Genomic DNA, 20726 nt, shown 5'->3' on the forward strand with positions numbered 1-20726 from the left:
GCAGTAACAATGTCTTCTTGATAAAGGTTGTGAAGGGAGCATGTTCTACTCCTATTTGTGTGTGTGTGTGTGTGCACTTCTTTTAACACTTTTTCTCCCCTTAAGCCGGAGAAGTATTTAAAAATGTATGTTAAAGAAATCCAGACAGATAAGGGAAAGAGAAGGGGAAGTAGTCCTGATCCAGTGCCTCAGGGAGGAGGTTCAAAAGGAAACCCCTGGTAGGGGGAAGCCGCGTTTTCCATTCTTCTCCTGCTGAGGACCGGCTAAGGTATGACCGGCTCCTCCTTCTACCATTGGGTTTTTCTCACCTCCCCCCGCCCCTGGTTTTGTGTGCAAACGTGGGATGGCCTAGTGGACCCACAGAAGACGATCACCAAAAATTAAAGAAAGAAAGTCCGCGAGCTGGAACACGGGCGTCCCGTTTGGAAGTGTCCAAGGAGAGCGCCAGAAGTGCGCAAGCCGGAGACTGGGAGAGCTCCTTTCTGGCCGAGAGGGGGAGCCCGGTGTTCCCAGCCGGGAGCGACCCGGAGTCCCCAGTCCCGAGTCCGGCCGCCGCCAGCGCCAGTTTTGGTTCAGCGGATTAGGAAGAGGCGGGAGGGGGCAGAGAGCACGAAGAGGGAGGGGACCCGGGCCGGGGGGTCCCGAACCCAGTGCCGCGTTGACGTAAAGAAACTTTGTCTCTCGGCCTCGGAAACGGCGCCCCGGCTGCGCTGGAGCGGAGATCGCCCGGCTCTAAGCAGCCGGTGGCTCTCCACGCCCCTGACCGAAGCCTGGCTGGACCGCATCGCTCAGTAAGGTACTGCGAGATCGCGATTTATCTGGGGGGTGGGTGGGGAGGTGGTGGTCTTCCCGGGTGCAGCCCAGTCTCCCGCCAGGTAGTGCGTAATCTCATAGAAATTGACGTCCCAGGAGGCGGAGGGCGGTGGTCTTCTCCCACCGCGGGTGCCTGGGGAGGAGGACGCCGGGCTGTGCGCCGTCGCCGCCGGGCAGGTTGCAGAAATTAGGACAGCGGAAAGGGGCAGGGAGTCGTCCAGCCCGAAGGGAGGCGAAGAACCTGTTGACGCCTGCGGTGCTAGTAGTGCTTGAAGCCGACGGGGGAGCCCAGTGAGGTCGGGGGCGCAGCAGTCTCCGGGCTCCTGAAGTCTTGTCTAGCCTTTGTGGTAACTTTGGTCCTGGTGGCCAGGGCCAGTGGGAAGGAGCAGGAGGGAGGCGGCTGGGCAACCGCAAGTCTGACCGGCTGAGGGTGCAGGAGCCAGACGGCGCTGAGCAGGGGAGTCATCGCGGGGTCACCGTGAGGCGACCCAAGAGCGAAACTTCTTACAGTCCAGCCTCCCTTTTGTTGGCTCCGGGAGCGAGCATGGGCTTGGGGGCGGGGAGGCGCGAAGCCCAGAGGCCCAGCGGCGGATATTTTAAAGCCCAACACTGGGAGGGCCCCAAACTCCGGGGCGGCGATTAGATGGTTACCCTTTGGCTGGGTGGGTCATGAAGTTCCTTCTGGCCGGCGGCTACGTTGGAGGGGTGCGCGACTCGAAGGGGTGATAAAACCTTCGGTTTTCGGTCCCTCTGTCAAGCTCCTTTGTCGAGACTCACCTCCCCAGTGGCCTGACTCACTACATAAACCAGAACCCAGCACCGACCGAACATTCTCCTCCATGCTGCGGTTCTTGAAGGCGCTGCGCTGACCTCCTTGTGTGCAGGAGGGAACTCTGGGCGGGCTGATTTTCTTGGAATGTGTTTACGATGTTGAATGAGACTTGAACAGGAAGCTGGACGCTGAAGCTGGACGCTGAAGCTGGAACTAGCGTGCCGTACTAGAGTAAAGAAGACTGAGTTGGTGTTGGGATTGGCCGGTCTTGCACCATGGGCAAAGCCTGGCTAAATGCAATCTGGCAGTCAAGGTATCCCTCCCCAGGTCCTTGTCTCAACTGAATGTGTTTTACTTTCACTTGCATTCAGACATTTAAATGCACTATTTCAGTCTGCAGATTTGCCTAAAGTGTAACATTTAATACATTTATTTTGATACTTGATTTTTTAAGGTGTTGCCCCAATATTTGAGAATAAAAAGTTTTTGGAGTGTTCTAGTTATGACTGCACTTGGTGATATCTAGGACCAGCAGGAGACCATACCACGATACTGATGATTCTCTGTCTGCTAATACCAAATGGGAGATTACAAATGGGTAGGCGAGTAGAAAAGCAGAGTGAACGTTAGGAGGTAGGAAACTGAGTGGAGTTGGAAAAATTTCAGATTTGCAAATCGCTCCCTTTCTCTGCCAGTCTTTTCCTCCTTCCCCCACATAAACAAGTAACCTTGCTAGAAACTCACTGATTGGGAGCTGCTGGAGACTACAAGCCCTGCTGGAAACGTGGGACAGGCTGAGGTATTGCCCCACCGCAAAATTAAAAGGTCTCCTTGAGCTGTCCAGGAGTGTTTTCCAAGTTTTTACGACTGACAAGGAAAGAAGAGAGGAACCTGGCCAGCAGCCAAGCTAGACTGAGCTCAGTAGCCAGGCATGAAAGAGACTGAGAGAATTTGCAGAGGATAATTGAAAAGGGACTTGGGCTTAAACAAGGGGTTTCTTTTGCAATGAGCCTTTTTAGGTGAGTAAGATCAGTCTTTTTGGCAAAAAATAAGCTAAGCATAGAGTGCAGTTGGCTATGACCCGAGTAAAGCACATGCCCTAGTAGGGATGTCTGACCCTCCCTTATTAGTGTTGCAGTGAGGAAATAGCTGGAGGCCCAATGTTGTTGATGCTGATCATACTTTGCAAATGCCCACACTTTCTTGCTATGTATCTTCTTACTTGGACTAGGCTGGATCTCAGTTTTTGTCCCCTGACCTTGCTTCTTTGTTTGCATAGCTAGTAAGAACTGTTGATTTGAGCTTTGAGCAGATGGTTTCCCACCAAAATTGAGTAAGTCAATCAGGTATTCTCAAACCTCACAGATGTGGGTCATGAAATTAAATGGAAAACATATCCAGCAAGTCTTCTTGTGTTTGTTAGAAGTGATCTGGATCTTGCTCTTTTACCTGAAGCATTAAAAAATGGAGTGATCTCAGGATTTCACACATTTGCCCAGAAGTTAAGACCCTGTTGCTTCTGAGTTCTAGACCAGCCAGGAGCATAAACTCTTATCTGTACATCAGACCTTTCTTTTGTATATTAATGCATCATCTGTGTACTTTTTGATACCTTTTTTTAGTTTCAAGAAGGTAGATGTACTATTGTGGGCTTGGGGTTGAATGATAAAAAGCCTAGTGTGGTCTGTATTTCATCTGGATTATTGAATTTGAGATTATGAATATCAGCCTGCTCCCTGAGATTGAGTTTGTGAATCACCCTTGGCAAAGTGCTTTCCCGGTCTATGATTTCAGTTTTTCCACTTGCAAAGTTAACAAACCCTCTTTTACATAATTACAAACTTGCTGTGAACCTTAATTAGATGAAATAGTTTTACAGATTTTAAATATAAAGGTTTTAGGGTTTCTGTCTCAGTTGATTCCATCGAGATTATGAATAGGACTAGAAGGTAAGATAGGAATACTTATAACTAGAATATACGTGTAATAGTGATATATCTGTTTTTAGCTTATTAAAGTTATTACTTTTATATCTTAATCACAGCTTTTGTTTAATCAAGATTTTTAATTTTTGAGGATATTGGGTAAGATTTTGTTTTGAATAGGGATGAGTCATTCATGAAACAGAAAAGATCAGCAAATTCATTTTTATTGCAGTTTATATTTATACACAAGACCAGTTATTATTATTTTTAAAATCCAGCACAATTTTGCCTTTATGAGAAGTTACCAAATAAATATAATTGTGGAATTTGGCTCCCTTCTCAGAAATAACACTTGAGAAACTAAAATAGAACTTACGATGTATAAACTTTCTTTCCCCAATGGCCTCAACAGTTCCTGAGGAAGTTAAGTTGATTTTGTGGCCATTCATTCATGATTCAACTAATTTTTTTTTTACAAGTACTGAATTCAAATCCCAGCACTGAACTTCTCAGCATGTTATTTTGCTTCTTAAATATTTAACCAATGTTTCTTTGTTTTCTATATAGATACCTGTAATTTATGACCTTGTTAATTGTTGATCATTGAATGATAATATTAAGTGCTCAATTTTTTTAGACTATTTCAAGTAGAAAAAATATACTGCATATTTTTTATAGCTCTGGATACTTTGTGGCATTATAGATGTTTCACTCAACTTTTTTCAGGTGAATGCGTTACTTTATTAGAGAAAGAAAATAGAGTAAGTCTGAATAAATTGTTTAAAGGATAAAATTTTTTGATAAAGTCTTAATCACAGTTTTGTTTTATTTTTTGGGCTTTGCATTATCAGTAATAATGAAGCCCTAAAAAAAATGAGCATACAGGAAATAGTTCTTGGGTTGAATTTGTAGTAAAATTAGCAAAAATAGTTTTTTTCTTCTAAATCATCAAAGAACAAGTGACCATTTAAGAATATATTAAAGTAATTTTAATGTAAAAGAACAATTTTGCCCATGACTTTCGATTGCTAAATATTTCAATTGCTGAATATTAAGCTATTTTTATTTAAATTTCACTTAGCTTAGTGCTTTGTTTATGACTCTTACTCAGCAATATTGAAGTTTGTTTTCTAAAACGTTTAAAGGATAAAACTGGGCTATTTTATTTGAATATCTTAATGGATTCGAAGGTAGATAGATCTAGGAGCCAACTGTGGGGCCGTCATTAATCCTGGTGTCTAAATATATTAGAAGCCTGTGGATCTAGTAGTGTTACCTTAATGCAGTTAGTGAATCGGAAACTTAAGCTTGCTCCTATGAGAGTTGAAGCATATTCAAATTGGAAGGGGAAAAAATAGTATAAACTTTGAACAGGGAAATTGTTTCACTTCCAAATAGCAGAGATACGAAATTCAAATCAGGCCTTTATTTTAAAAGGGAATGGCTAAAAGTCACTGTTCCAGAGTAAGGCTTAGAGAACAATGCTTATTCTGTTTTTCAATCATGATTATTTGTTAGTTGTGTGTTTGTTTTATGCTAAGAAAATGTTTTCAGCGATTCTAATGATGCTTACAATGCATGATTATTTTTCCTCAGAAGATAATTATTTGACCCAAATATTGTGAAGCAGAGTAAGAGATGTCTGTCTTGTTCATTAAGTGGTATAGTTTTGGTAAATTGGAAATAATTCTTGTCTTTCGATATTATCTACTTAAGAATTGTTTTGGAAAGGCAGCTTGATTGCTCATGTAATATGGATAAATAAATTAACTCTTGTAGCAATTGTGATTTCTACTTTATTTTGTGCTGCATAGCAAAGATTAACATGACTTTTAAAAACAGTTTTGAATAACCCTGGATATATTTTCTAGGATGTACCCAAGAGTGCCTATCTAGATTGTTATAGCTACCTTTATTTCATGTTCATTTTTAAATTAACATTGTACAAATATATCCTCATATTATCTTTACCTTTTGAAGAGGAAGTTCAAATATGACTTAGAAACTTCCATGTCTTAGGTGACTAATATATGTATATATATTCTTGAGGTTTCTGAATTTTGTGCTAGATTTATTTTTCGTGGGGATTGGGGATCCTGTGAATAAGTTCAAATAATTGATATTCCTGAGCCTAATTTTAACAATTTAGTTAAAATTTTTCACAGATTACTGGTTGCTAGAGAACTTTGATGGTTTTTTGTTTGTTTTCAAATTCTAAAGGAGTTTTCAAGCTTTTATTTATACCTGTAAAGGAAGAGAAAAATAGTTGGCAAGATCTGCTAAGCACATTCTTGGTTATTGGCTCTCATGATGTACTCACTGGGGCTTCCCTTGCTTTTCTTAAGCTGAGCACAGACAAATGAGCTTTTAGCTACTCTAAGGGGCAAATTCACTGCTTAGAAGGTAAATGCTACTGGTTAGTTTGTTAGGTGCTGTGAAGTGAGAATTTATGTTAATGTAGTGCTTTCGTAGTGTTTTGTAGTGTTTCTTTACAATTATCAGATAATATAGTTTACCTGTTTCCTGAAACTTTAACACCAGTCCTTTAAGAATTTCTGGGATCTTAATAAGCTTTGCAGAGTTACCAACAAAAGGCAAGATTGAATGCTTTGGTTTTAGTTTTTAGCCCATTTGACTGGAATTGTCTGGAAAGAATGTGTGGAGATGATTCCTGGACCAAGTGAAAAAGGATGGAGATGAGTTAGGGGACAGTGAAGGAGGGCAGTTTCAGGTAGAGCAAGTGGGAAAGGCAAGATGACATGGAATCATGTAAATGGAGTAGTGGGGCAACTTGTGAATTTTTTATTTTATTTTATTGTTTTTACATGGGCAGGCACCAGGAATCGAACCCGGGTCTCCGGCATGGCAGGCAAGAACTCTGCCTGCTGAGCCACCGTGGCCCGCCACAACTTGTGAATTTTGAAACTGTAAGATGTTTGAACATAGACAGCTATTGTTGCATATAAGAACTTGGATGGAAAAAATCTTATTTTCATGTACATCAATTTTGTTTGTGGGAAAACATAAACGTACACAGTAGTCTTAATAGTATTTGTAACTTTCCAGAAGTTGCAGATATTTATGTCATGTATCACTGCTCTGGCTGCACATATTTTGAAATATGTTCAGGTTTTTCATTAATTTGAAGTTATGGTAATCAACTTCACCCTACTTCTTAAAAATATTATTTATATGTTGATATGTCTATAAATATGTAACTATATTTCAACTTGTTTTTTTAACAAGTACTTAACGCTGTGTCTCATATGTATTTTGTATTGTGTATTTAAAACATTATTCTGAGAAGGGGTCCTTAGGCTTCACTGGAGTAGGTTCATGGCATATAAATGTTAAAAACCCTGGATATCTAAATTGATTTCTTAAAAGGTGCTAATGGGTTGAGTTGTCACCTAATGAGGTTAAATACAATTCAAATAATTTAACTAAGTTTTAGCTGATGGCATTTAGTTTTATATAGATATCCTACATTTGGGGGATGGGGGGAGGAGTAAATTCCCAGTAAATCATTCTTTCTTTGTAGGTTATTTACTTTGTTCAGGAAGCAGGGATGCAGTTCTTGATTCTCTTACTAGTGTGTCCACTCAACAAAAAAACATTTATATTTAATTTCATAATATGTAAAATTTAAAAATTGATGTATCTTTTTTCATAGCATTAGCTGTCTTTGTAAGAGATACGATTTGTTTGGGGACATTGTCTCAGGATAGTGGTTTATTTTTCATACATAAGTGTCTTGTCTCCTCAACTATACAAGTTGTTTGAGAGAATGGATTTGTTATAGTTTTTATATCTCCAATTTAGTAATAGGTAATCATGCCAGTATTAAAAATTCCCTATGACTACTACTGTAAAAATAATTTCGTACATATAGAAACTTGATTCTTTTCTATGCATAGTTTTATTATTTGTTAGATACTTGGTTATATGATGTGGATTATTCACTGACCATTTTTTGACAAAAAAATTTAAATGTGTGCCCAGAATTGTAGAAAATAAGAATGTAGAATACATACAGTGTTGAACCTGTGTTATGAATGGGCTCTATAATGAAAATATGTAATATAATTTATTGTTCTATATTTCCTTTCTTTTTTTTTAACTTGGCTTGACAATTCCAGAATGAGATACATTCATTTTAATATGGGTTTCTTATTTTATTGATATTTAATTTATTTGAAACCAATAATATAATTTTATTTTGAAATATAGAATAGGAGCAATCTCTTTGAACATATTAATTTGAGGAAACTAATCCATGTAGCTTAGCACTCATAAAAAAGTACAATTTAAGTAGGTCTGGATCACTTTAAATTCCAAGGGATAGTTCCAAGAAACTAGTTTTGTATTTGAAAATTGACAGTGTCTTCAGCATTGCAATAGCTGTCTTTTGGTCTTTTCTTGTTCTTGGCTTTACTTTGGGTCTCATGCAATGGTAAGACTGAGGTATTGTTAGCATTCCTCACCTGGATTTCCTTCCTCACCTGGATTTCCAGGTCTCTGGATGATTTTGAATATTAAACCAGATATAATTCTCTACCTGGAGGTTATTCTCCTTTCCATTTTCTCCATGTTCATTCATATGTATATTTTCATTTCTAAGAGTGACATCACCTTCTTATTGTGGCAGACACTATCTGTTGTCTACCCAAATTGATTCTCTTCTTCCTCTTTGCTAATGGAACTCTGGCACTGCTCAGATGTCAGCTCTTCTCCACCTGACTCTGGGAAAGACAATCCCATTCTTGATTCAGGCGGAAGTTGGATTAGTCCAAATTAATGTTGATGGTGGTCCTATTCCTTTTGCCTGTGATTGGTTATTAAGGAGTTATTCGTCCCAATTATAGTGAATTACATGAAAGGGCAGTTTGAAATTGTCCCAGAGACATCTTTTGTCCACAAGGAGATCCAGATACATTGAGATGAAAACAAATGCATTAAGGATGACAAAAAAAAGTAAAGAACCTGGATGTTTGATGACATTGTTGGCCCACCTTATTTCTGTATTTCTGAATCTACTGCTATATGAAATAATGAATTTCTTTATTGTTCCTACCAACTTTATTTAGAACTTTTACTTTTTTAAAATGGAAGGTATCCAAAATAGGACAGTTTAGTTATATCTTAATTTGATAAATAAATATTTTAGAAACAGTAGTATAGATTATTAAAACTTATTGACTGCTTGGATCTTATAAACTTTGGACAAAGTTAGTGCTATTACTGTATAAAAAGATTTTATTAAATCACAAATTTTATGCTTCTTAAAAAAGTAAATAAATCAATTATCTTAATTGGATTTATTCTGAGATGATTTAACCACATGCATCTCAGAAATACATTATTAATAAAAAATAATTTGAAATAAAAATTTATATTCTAATCACTTTATAGTATTAGACCACTATTTATTTGCTTGTGTAGTATTTTTAATGTATTGAAAACATTTAAAGTACATTAAGAAACATTGAAGAAGTCTCAGTGTCTGGTCTGAGCAAATTTAAAGCTTATTGTCTGACATAGACTAATATAACTATTTAACTATTTAAAAATAAAACTGATTAGAATGAACTTAAAGAACATTGAAGGGCAGTTCCATTCACAGAAGTATAAAAATGCAGACATATAGTAAACATTTCAGTAATAGCTAACGTTATGAAATCCTAGGTTTCTGTAGCCATTAGCGGTTTATTTTGTACCACAATATTCTTCAGTTAGCTTTTTTTGATGGCTTAGTTTGTGCATATTGGTTTTTATGATGTGCTGAATCAAAGTATGACCCTTTGTCGTCTTGCTCTAAAGGCTATAAGAATTACCTCAAATTGAAAACTGAAAAAAGTAGGAGTGAAATATTTTAGGTGTAAATGTATTCCTTAGCTGAAATGATATACAAGATGGTCTAAGCAGTAGTTGAAGGCAAGCAAAACTGGGACTAATCTAACAGATGCCCAGAACAGACAGGTGTTAACAGTGAGCAGGTTTGTTGGGAATGAGTGTGTGGGAGAAATAGAAAGCTAAAAGGTGCTGGGGTAGTGCAGATGGAGGAGAGCAGTTGTTGAAAGTGGAGGTGAAAAATGTTAAGATGTTGAAAGCCTGCAGTAAAGTTGACTGGCAACTGAGTTATTCCACAAGAAAGAACAATGTGAGACTAATCTAATTAAAACTGATAGCAATTTGGATGGTTGAAAGCATGGAGATTGGGTTGGAGAGAGCCAGAGAGAGCCAGTAACTTGGATACCAAAGGAAAGTGGAAGGGACTCAGGGCAGTTACTGATGGAGACATCTGAAGTAAGAAGACCTCCTTCCTACATGAGCATGATTGCGATGTGGATTTTTTTTTTGGCATTAATCTGCAATAAACATGCTTGAGATGCTTCCTCTATGAGATCATGACCTTTATTCATAGCAATTAAGGAAGTCACCACACAGGGAAAGTTAGGCAAGGGAGGCCAGAGAATACAAAGTGCTGCAGTTCTCAAAGGATTATTGTTTTTTTAGAAGCTCTTGTTCAGGGATTGCCTTGGGCATCCATTTGCCCCTCCAGGATAGGAGTGCCCTCCCGGTGACCTTTTCCTGGTTTAAAAGGGAGTCAAATTCTTGTGTGAGGGTGTGTGCATACAAGGGTGTGTGTGTCTTAATAAATGCCTCTTGATGTGGAAATGATTATATAGAGATTCTGCTTATCTATGTTGGAAATCTTAGTTGAAAAATATAACGTGATGCATAAGCTCTCAGAAGATATAAAATGAAAATGGAGGTAAGAATCCAGATAATTCAAATTCCAACTCCTACTTGTGCTACAGTAATCAAACAGTTGAAGTGAAAATAAGTTTTCCCCTTAAATTATCTGTCTGTCTATCTGTCTATCTATCTATCTATCTATCTATCTATCTATCTATCTATCTATCTATCTGCATAGTTACTGGCACTTGCACACTTTTCCTTAACTTATTTTCATATACATGCGAATCCAAGAGTGCTTACTATGTTCTAATCATTGCACTCAATGTTTTATATGTGAGAACTTGCAAATGAGCTACTAATTTTATATATGAGAACTTGGAAATGAGCTAATAATCAACTTATACATGTTTATCAAACTTGTCTAAGATGCCACAGCCAATAAACAGTGGAGCTAGGGTAGGAAATAGGACAGGAAGTAATGCATCTTAAGAACCATGTTAGCTGAGAAAGTGCCAGCAGCCTTCTGGAGGATCAGGCCAGCTTTGGTTGTTCTCTTTATTAGTGCAAGTACAACACCTTAGAATACGTCTACTGCCTAGACACATGGCTGATTCCATATTTTTTTTCCCCTTCTAGTTGTGTGATGAGCTGTGTGTATTTAGCTCTCAAACGAGAGTAACCTGGAACGTCCATGTGACAAAACACCATTCATTTCACCTAGTTAATCAGATAAAGCATGAAAATTAACCCATTGTCTAAAAAGTGTCTCCATGTTGCTTTGATTTTTGCCTGATTTGATTAGTTAAGTGAGAAAATTTGGCTTAAAAAAAAACCTCTCTTTTCCTGGTTGTTGTTTGAGTAAATACAGCCTAAGATAAGTAAAGTGACTGACCTTAATTGTTTCTAATAACATGAAGTACTTTCTATTTAAATATTTGACAATATTTTTCTTCACTGAGAGGATGGATAACCTCAAAGAATGTCTTAGCCCTAAGGGTGGCCTAACTTCTAGTTTTATATAGTTTTTTAAACCAAAAAACCTTAATCAAAATATCATATTTAAAGTTGTCCTAATATTTGTTATTTAGTATTTGATTTTTTTTTTTGTAAGTTAAACTGTTAGACATTTGATCACTTGTGGTATTTGTAGGTTGGACATTATAAGAAGGATCTCTTGTACCCTTGGAGTCATAGACAGAAGATATGATGTAGTCTAGTTGTTCAAGAAGACTTAGCTCTAAAAGACAATAGGGGAGTGAAGAGATTGTGTTAAGCATGTAGGAAGACTTAGAAGTGAGAGGGTATATGGTATGTGAAAGTAGAGAGTAGAGCGGAAAGAAATTGGGAGTGGGTGGGAGGTGGAGCAAGGATTCCTGGAGATAAAGCAAATGAGGCAGAGACTAGATCTTGTAGGAATCTGTAAACCGTAGTTGACGCTTTGTTCTCAGATCAGCTGGAAACCCCTGAAAGATCATCACTCGATTGCTAACAAGATGTCATCTGCATTTTAGAAATACGTGAGAAGATGCTTAGTTAACAGTTGGGAAGTCTGGGCAGGAGAAGGAGATAAATAGTTCAGAGCCATGGAAGTGAGGGTGATGAGAAATTAATTTGTTCCAGAGATATTTAGCAGAAAAAAAATCAATACCGTTTGAGGATTTGTTAATGATTTTTGGGAGGCAGGCAGGAAGACTGTATAAATGTTGAGTCTAAGATTTCTCCCTTTAACAATTAGGTGTTTGTATTATTATCTGTAGAATAAATAAAAGTAGAATTATTAAAGGAAAATAATGATTTACATTTTGGATAAATGTTGATGTGCCTGTAAATTATCTTATAGTTGTTCAGTAGGCATTGAATATATATTATATATAGGTCTGGAGGTAAGAAACTTAGCCTGGGCTGGTGACGTGTGTATGTGTACAGATACACAAGTTCTCAGGTTTCAGGTTACACATATGTGTTTTTAGCTTAGAGTAACCACAGGAAAGGTTTGGTAGTGAGAGTCTATGACAGGATCTACAGGAAAACTAATGTTTTCCCCAGGGTAGAAAAAGCAAAGCCTGCAAACAGTTCTGAGAAGGCATGACCAGTGAGGAAGACAAAAAACCAGGAGATGGTGATATTGGGGAAGTCAAGGTAAAAAGTAGTGTTTTGAGAAGGAAAGGGTGATTAAGAATGTTAAATAATATAAAAAAGTTAAGAAAAACAAATTAAAAAGTGTCTATTTTACTTGACATGAAGGCCATTGAGAGCAATTTTGATGGAGTTATCCATCTGGTAAGTTGTGGTATAGACTGAAAATTTGAGAAGGCACTTTTTATGGTATACATCTGTATATGGAAGGAAAGAGATAGTATGGTGTATGACATTTTTCTTTATTTTTAAATTACGATTGGGACCATGTACCACTCAGTGGTTTTAAATTTGATTTTTTCACTTAACATGTGAAGTGTATAACAATGATGTACAGTCATTGAATTAGGTGTATATACGGGTATGGGGGCAGAAAGAATAAAATAAAGAGAATTCTGTGGTTCTAATTTTTTTTTTTTTTGCATGGTCAAACACTGGAAATCAAACCCGGGTCTCCAGCATGGCAGACAAGAACTCTGCCACTGCGCCACTATCTCCCGCCCTGTGATTCTAATTTTATAACTTTGAATTTATGTTACTATTAAAGATACATGTAAAATATTGTGGATTGATAATATGTAAACAGAAAATCAGTGATTAAAAAAAACATAAATCATTTGGCAGCTGTTTCAGTTGAATGCTGAGGCAGATGATTCTTCTCCATTAGATGACTGAGATTGCAGGAAGCATAAGTACATTATAAACTGGGCATGATGAGTGCCAGCCTGTGTCCTCTGCTTCATCTCTCAGCACTCTAAGGACTCAGTTCATTTTTGCAATCCATTTGGCTGTATTCATTACTAGAAGAGACCTAAAATTTGGATCATTTAGGTAATTATTTTTTGGATGCATGCATTAAGCCAACTTACATGTACCTGGAGTCAGCTCATTTTGGGTTTGGGAGGAGACTGTGTCTGTGAGTTTCTTCCTGACATCTGCACAGGCATTCAAGTAACTTGGACCTTATGGATGGAATCTATTTTTCATGTTTGATATTTAAAATGCATCATTTCCATCAAGAGCTAAGAACAAGTTGCATTTTGATTTGTAAATTTGCCTGGGAAAGCCATTATCCCAGAAAACAATTTCTCCCCAGTATTAAAATTTAAACCTTATAGAGAAATTGGTCTTTGGACATTTGTTTTCCTCTTACTACCTTTCAGGGAAATTCCTCTCTGTTAAAACTTTGAAAAACAAATTAATGTATGATGTAAAAAAAGACAAACCTACAAAGTAGAAATGCACTGGGGCTTTGGTTTATTTTTATTTATATACCCCCCCCGCCATATAATATGCACTGAATGTTTGTGGGAAATGATGAAGTCTGTAGTCTATAGGGTGCTGTAGAAGACCCAAGATGAGTTATTGAAGACTTACTGAGACACAGATAAACTTGGGCTCTAGCCAGATTTTCCCATAGTGCATAGTCTTGCTCTTGGCTCTGTTATTTATTACCCAAGGGATTTGTTAGCTAGATTATTTAGCTCCTCTGAAATTTTTTCTTAAATATAAAATGAGATAGTTACATGAAACTTGTAAGCATTATTGAGAGTTTTAAAGGTGAGAGACTCTACATAGGTGCCAGTCAATTTTCACTTAGCTTTCTTTTGAGTGTCCCCTCTTTGGCAGAAAATTATTAGTGTGTCACTGTCTCTGTTGGACTTGGCGAGCAGACAACATTAGATTTCCTAGTTCTTCCTAACATCAAATCACCATGAAGTTTCTGAGAATCAATAAATTGTTAACGTTTCTATCATTACATTGCTGTTTTTGAAATTGTTCCTTTCGGTAGTTTGAGCCCAGCGGTGTTTTTCTTTTTCAATCCCTTATGATGGGATGTAGCATCATGATGGTCTCTGTGTTAGGAAGAAGTTCACTTAATATTTCTTCAGATTCTAATCCAGTGTGAGAAATCTATTTCTCACACTGAATCAGGCTTGATTATTAAATGGTGATATTCTGTTACTGAACCTATTTGGACAAAGCTCAGTGAGTCAGGAGTACTGTAGAAGAGTATTGTGTAGTTTGTCTGTAGCTTAAGGTATTGGATAAAATGATTTTTAAGGTCCATCCAGTGACCATACTTAAAAATTTAAATTGGGTGATAATGTCCTAGAATCATACTTATAAAGTAATGGAGACCTAATGGTTTTGTGCAAGTGGATTAAAGCTACTGGGGTTCCCATGTTCACTCATGCTAGCCCTCATGTATTCAATAAGCTTTTAAAAAATGTGTTGTTCTCAATGGGAGCGCCTTAGTCCCAGGCACATGGGGGACACTCGGTCCTCATGTGTCACTGACGTTGGGTCAGCCTGTGGGGGTGGTTTCCACTTCCTTTTACCATGACCCCCTCCCCACCCCAAGAGGCCTTGTGGACTCCCCAGGTGGCTGTGCCCACCCCACCAGCTCTCCTGTGCTGCTCATAGAGCCCCTCTGTAACTCCCAGAACCTGCTCCCATGCTCCACTGAGCCTTGTGGCCCCCTCCCCAGGAAAAGAGTTCCTTAAGGGTGGGGAGTCAGATGCTTACTTGAAGGTCAGTGGCCACCATGAGGTGGCCCTCTCCCATATCGAGACCCATCCAGTCTCCTCAGTGGGGACAAAGTGGAGCCCTGAAAGTACTGGGTTCCTGGAGAAAACCCCTGGCCTCTGTTTGACCCCAGGATGGGTCAGGAGTCAGCAAGTGGCCCATCAAACTTTTCTGGTCTTTGTGGGGTTCCTCTTTCTTTTGGGGAACGCTGGCAGAGGCCCCTGCCTCAGTTTCCCTCTTATTTTGGTTACTGGTTCTCCCTGACGAGCCTCTGCAGCCCCCAAGGCCCTGTGGAGCCCGGGATTGTTTTATATATATATACTTGTATATGTGACGGTACTGACCCAGCATTGGGACCAAGGTGGGATGGGGGCTGGAGGTGGAGGGGGGAACATAGTTTGGGAAGGATGTGCTCTGAATGCCTCAAGATAAGTTTTACAAAATAAATTTTTTTTCAAATAATTTTTACATGTGTCAAAAAAGCTGGCTAGATTATTTAGGATTTTTAAATGATTCTCTTCAAGGTAGATTGGATTGTACATAACAGCACTGAAGCAATACATATGACATTTTATAACAACAGTAACAAAAGTGTTGTTCTGTGTCAGGTATTGTGCTAGATTCTTTACAGGCATCCTCAAGCCAGAGAAGCATGGTCTCTCAAACACTTAATCTGCCTGCTGCAATTGTCATTTCTTTGACGGCTTAAATTTATTTAAATCTGACCTTCTCCATAACATTTGTTTTAAACTAGATCTCATGTATTTTTATTACAGTTAAGGCAATAGTAATCCTATATGAATATGAGGCAGTAGTCCTATAACTTCATTTACTCCTTAGCTCAAAGTCATGTTTCTCTAAGGATATATGTGCCTCTGTTAGAGCACTCTGACTGCTATGGGCTGTGGGGATCCACTCAGTTTTTTTTTTGTTTGTTTTTTTTTTTAGCAGAATAGGGGTAGCTGAGGAGAAGAAAGAGGAAGGAGATGATAAGTTTTGCATTTATAGAACTTCAGTCATTAGGTTACATAGAATGAAGAGATCTGAGAATGTATTAATGGACAAAAGCCATGGATTCTTTTGCCTGACATGCTAATAACCAATTCCTAAGGCACCGAGGTTTCAAAGAGTTTATTACTAGATGCGTAGTAGGAGAGCAGATGGCCTAGTGGCCCAAAATAAAAATTAACTGCAGTGGACAGGCCATGGTGGCTCAGCAGGCAGAGTTCTTGCCTGCCATGCTGGAGACTTGGGTTCAATTCCAGGTGCCTGCCCATACAAGAAAGAAATTAACTGCAGTAATTCTGATAGTTTTTTTCTTTTCTTTTTGGTATGCTTTATGGTGGGGGTCACATTTCATTCTTTTTCCATGTTAGTATCCCCTTATTGCTGCCCCATTTGTTGATTTTTTTTTCCGTTAGTTAGTTTTGTTTTGTTAGTTAGTTTGTTTGTTTGGGAAGTACATGGGCCAAGAATCGAACCTGGGTCTCCTGCATGGAAGGTGAGAATTCTACCACTGAACCACCCTTGCAACCCCTCTGATAGTTTTATTCTAGAAAAAGGGTAGGGTTTAGAATAATCAGTACAGTGGCCCCAGATGATGTAATTAGAGCATGCGCGGACTGATTACATGCTTAGTCTCATGAAGTATAGGAAAATGTCAGAATGAGGTATAAGTAACTTGTAGGTGAAAGTCAGAGCTACTGTGCATGTCAGGCAGGCCCACTTTGGTTGGATCTAGTCTTGGTTATCAAGATTATTTTGGATTTGGGGTGGATTAGTTCTGGGCTGACCCAAGGCCCTTCATTAATAACCATTGGGGGCTGTCTTTAGTGAGTACAAGACTCTGAAGTTGAAAAACTGGATAGTTGGGTACCAATGAAGGTTAGTCACAAAGTTTTTACAATCACAGGGGCAGAAGATAAGGGCTATACAATCTTTATCAGAGATGAAGGCAGCTAGATTACAATGTAGAGATTTCAGGAATTTCTCTCTGTCTACTCCAATATACCAGAAAGCTAAAAGAAATATCTATATACTGTTCAGTAATCAAAATCACCCTTAAATCCTGGTTTCTCTGTAATAGCTAAGTACGTCGGACTAAATTAAGGATTTCTGGGTTTTGGTTTGACATAAAGAGCTTATAAGCCATTACACCCATCCTCAAGCAAAAAAAAAAAAAGCTGAAAAGCTGAAAAACAACTCTTAGATCCGTCAGAGAATTGAGGTCACAGGGCAGCCTGCCACCCTGAAAACTGGTCACATAAGCTGTCACAGATTAATTGATGGAGAATGAGTTTGTGGTGGACTAGCTTGAGACATAAAAATCTCCTGGAGACCTTGTTTGAGGAAGCTCCGTAGATTTTCCAGAGTTTTATCTCCAGGAGCCCTACTAGTTTCTCACTGTGAAGATTAGAGAAAAATAGCCTCATGCTTTCAGCAGGCAAGGAGAAAAGTAAGTATTAGGAAATGTGCCCCAAGCACTCCATTCCCCTTAACCACAGCCTACCCTCAAGGGAAATACCCAGCCTCTAGCCTTTCAGTCTCATCGAAGTGGGGGTGATATGTGGGGCCTGGGGAAGGGTGGAGGGGGGCGAAGCATAGAAGCCTCTGTGAAGCTTAGCCTGGGGCCCAGACTAACTAAAAGACTGAGACCTAATCATAGGATTATAGAGTACTTCCTCTCCCTCCGTATTATACCACCTGTCAGTAGGGTTCCTGTATGTATTAATGGGATTGCCGCTGAAAAGAATTAGAAGACTCAGCTCCTATTTAAGGAAAAAGTTTCTAGGGAAACTCTAGAACAATAGGTGAGACAAAAGCAAGGACACCAGAGAAATTTTAGCCTCTGACACCTTCATCTACTATAGAATTGTAAGAATTCGAGAATTCGAGAGTTTTGCCACGCAAAGGAAGACTCCAAGAGACATTCTCTCATGCAACACGCAAGGGGTTTATTTACCACACATGCGTGGGGCTCACTGAACACGCAGGAACAGAGAGCCCCGAACCTGGGTTTTGGGAAGCCTTTTGAGGGCCAGGATAAGGGTGTGGGGTTTGAGGGTTGAACATTAGTTACAGGTTCTGCTTTATGCAGGAAGTAGATAACGAACATTTTGCAAGAAGCAGATAACAAACATTTTTCGCGCATGAGTCATGGGAGCTGCTTCTTGCAAGAAGCAGCTGTCTCATGCAAAACTCCCTTACTCAACCTTCTCAGTTGCATTCTTAGATAAACTTTCTCCGGCAGTTACAACCTTGCATAACCAAGGCAGCAGAAAACCTTGCATAACAAAGGCAGCAGATAACCGCCCCTGGGAAGTCCCGGGTTGTTTTAGCCTGATGGGGCCCATAACTCTTTTCTTTATAAAATCCTTCTTTACATAAGAAAAGTTAGCTACTGTTAAGTTTTATAAAATCCTTCTTTACATTCCCCACTCCTTTTTGTACATATCTCTAATCTTAGAGATTTTCTGGGTTATTTAATACTGAGTACTGTTGTCTGATGAGCATTAATTTGACATTTCCAATCTGCCTCTGTAAAAACTGTATAATTCTATTTAGAATATATGGTCCTATAGTTATTATTATTAAAAGTAACACAATTAAAGGCCCAGCGAGAGCAGATAATAGCGTTGTTAACCAGGGGGACTTAGTAAACCAAGATTCAAACCACCCCTGTTGCACCTCTCATTCTTTTTGTCTTTCATGAAGGCGTTCTCTGAGTTTTGTCATGGACTTTTTAACAACACCAGAGTGATCCGCATAGAAACAGCACTGTTCTTTTAAAGCTGCACATAGTCCCCCCTCTTTAAGGAAAAGTAAGTTAAGTCCTCGCCTATTTTGCAGAACTACTTCTGAAAGGGAGGTTATAGAGTTCTGAAGGGATGAGACAGATCTCTTTATTTCGTTTAAGTCTTGATCTATCGCGGCCTGTAATTGACTGGTTTGTTGATTGCTATGTACAATGGCAGCAGTCCCTGTGCCTATACCGGCAGCAGCGGTTACCCCCATAAGAACTGCCAGGGTTATTGAGATTGGTTCCCTTCTGTATCTGGTTTGGCTTAATAGTATAGTTTTTAATTCTGTTCCTGAATGATAGAGAATTCGGGGGTATATAGAAACCAACACACAATAGTTGACAGAGTTGTTAAAAACCTTTGTAGATACACAAGGGGTAATTCCAGTGTTACATGCCCACTTTAAACCTGGGGGAGGTTGAAGGAATTTATCATTATCTTGGGTTTGATTAATGGTGGCACATAAGATTTTAACGTGGGGAGGAGGGTTACCTATACAAGTTCCTTGTCCCGTAACCTCAGACAGGGTGAGTTTATGGTCGCTGTCCCAGTCGCAAGACGTAATAGTGTCCTGGGCTGTTACAGTAACTTTTTCCCTGATTGGATGCGGGACATAGGTAGATGGGGGTCAGGTCGCAACAGGGCTCATTCCCCAGAGTGGTAAGATTACAAGGGGTCCCTAGAAAAGAAGGCTCCCCTGCTCCCTCCCAAGTTTTTATAGTCTTCCCATCATCCCATCTGGTTATTGTTTATTTCCAAGGCTTATGCGGGTTGGAATTGGGTTCCCCTAGGGGAAGGAGGAGAAGGAGTAGTAACCCTACGAACCCGCAGCTTGAGAGGATTGTCAGTCCTTTCCAGTTTCCATTGGGACCCAGAGAGCGAAGGCGCAGGTTTGAGATGAGACGCATGGATCCAGGATGCGATGCCATCGACCTTGACTGCGGTGGGGGTGGTCAAGAGTACCTGATACGGTCTTTTCCAGCGAGGTTCAAGAGTCTGTACCTGGTGGCGGCGGACATAGACGAAGTCTCCCACCTGATATTGATGTGGAATTCTGTTATCTCCTGGCTGGAAGGAGGTGGAGAGCTGCTGCCACAGGAACCGCTGGGCTTTTTTCAAGGCTCGCAGCCTGTCAAGCAAGGGGGTATGAAGGGAACTATTAATCTCTAGAATGGAGGACATGTCTTTGACTGGAGGTGGCGCGCCATACAAGATTTCATAAGGGGTTAGATTACACATGAGAGCAGAGGGGGTATTCCGGGCCCTGAACAGGGCATAAGGCAGGAGCATGGTCCAATCTTTCAAGCCAGTCTCTATAGCTAATTTGGTTAGGATCTCTTTAATTGGCCTGTTCATTCTTTCTACCTGTCCTGAGCTTTGAGGTCTGTATGCGCAATGCAATTTCCAATCAATCCCCAATATCTTGGCCACACCCTGACTTACCTGGGCTACAAATGCGGGTCCATTATCTGACCCTATTAACTTTGGTAGACCGAACCGGGGAAAAATTTTTCCATAATTTTCTTGACTACGACCTGGGCCGTTTCTCTCTTAGTTGGGTAGGCTTTAACCCATCCTGAAAAGGTGTCTATAAAAACTAGTAAGTATTTAAGTCCATATTTTGCAGGTTTAATTTCAGTAAAGTCGACTTCCCAGAACTGCCCAGGTCGAGTTCCCCTTAGTCTTTTTTTTTTTTTTTTTTTTTTTTTTTTAGGAGCTTTGGTGGGGTAGGCATTTACGATTTGAGACGCCTGACACTCTCTGGCTACGTGATCTGCCAGTTCTTTCCTTTTTGAGGCTGCCAGAGGGTACAATTCCCTCTGGTTTTGCAGGAGCTGCTGTAGTTTCCCTGTCCCCAGGTGAGTGAGCTGGTGGACCTGCTGTATGTAAGCTAGGGCTTCCGACTCTCCTTGGGGTGTAACCTCAGATAGTGTCTCAGGGGGTTGCTGGTTTCCTTTGGTTATTAGGACCAAGTTTATAGGGTCCCTTAATGCTACCGCTTTTGCTTCTTTATCTGCTCGCCTATTACCCATGGTTACTGGTTCTGAG

The 20726-nt window shown here is 39.6% G+C and overlaps 1 protein-coding gene across 3 annotated transcripts in view; it reads left to right on the top strand.

Moving 5' to 3' along the window:
* The first annotated feature begins 228 nt into the window (after window positions 1-228).
* Window positions 229-20726, top strand: part of GULP1 (GULP PTB domain containing engulfment adaptor 1) — a 296264-nt gene continuing 275766 nt past the window's right edge. For 2 of the 3 annotated variants that reach the window (XM_077154398.1, XM_077154400.1), the window contains exon 1: window positions 229-796. The gene's annotated coding sequence lies outside the window, so the exon portion shown is untranslated. The remainder of the gene's footprint in view (window positions 797-20726) is intronic. The other variant, XM_077154396.1, reaches the window with a different exon arrangement.

This window comes from Tamandua tetradactyla, chromosome 3 (genome assembly GCF_023851605.1).
Source record: "Tamandua tetradactyla isolate mTamTet1 chromosome 3, mTamTet1.pri, whole genome shotgun sequence".
NCBI lineage: Eukaryota > Metazoa > Chordata > Mammalia > Pilosa > Myrmecophagidae > Tamandua > Tamandua tetradactyla.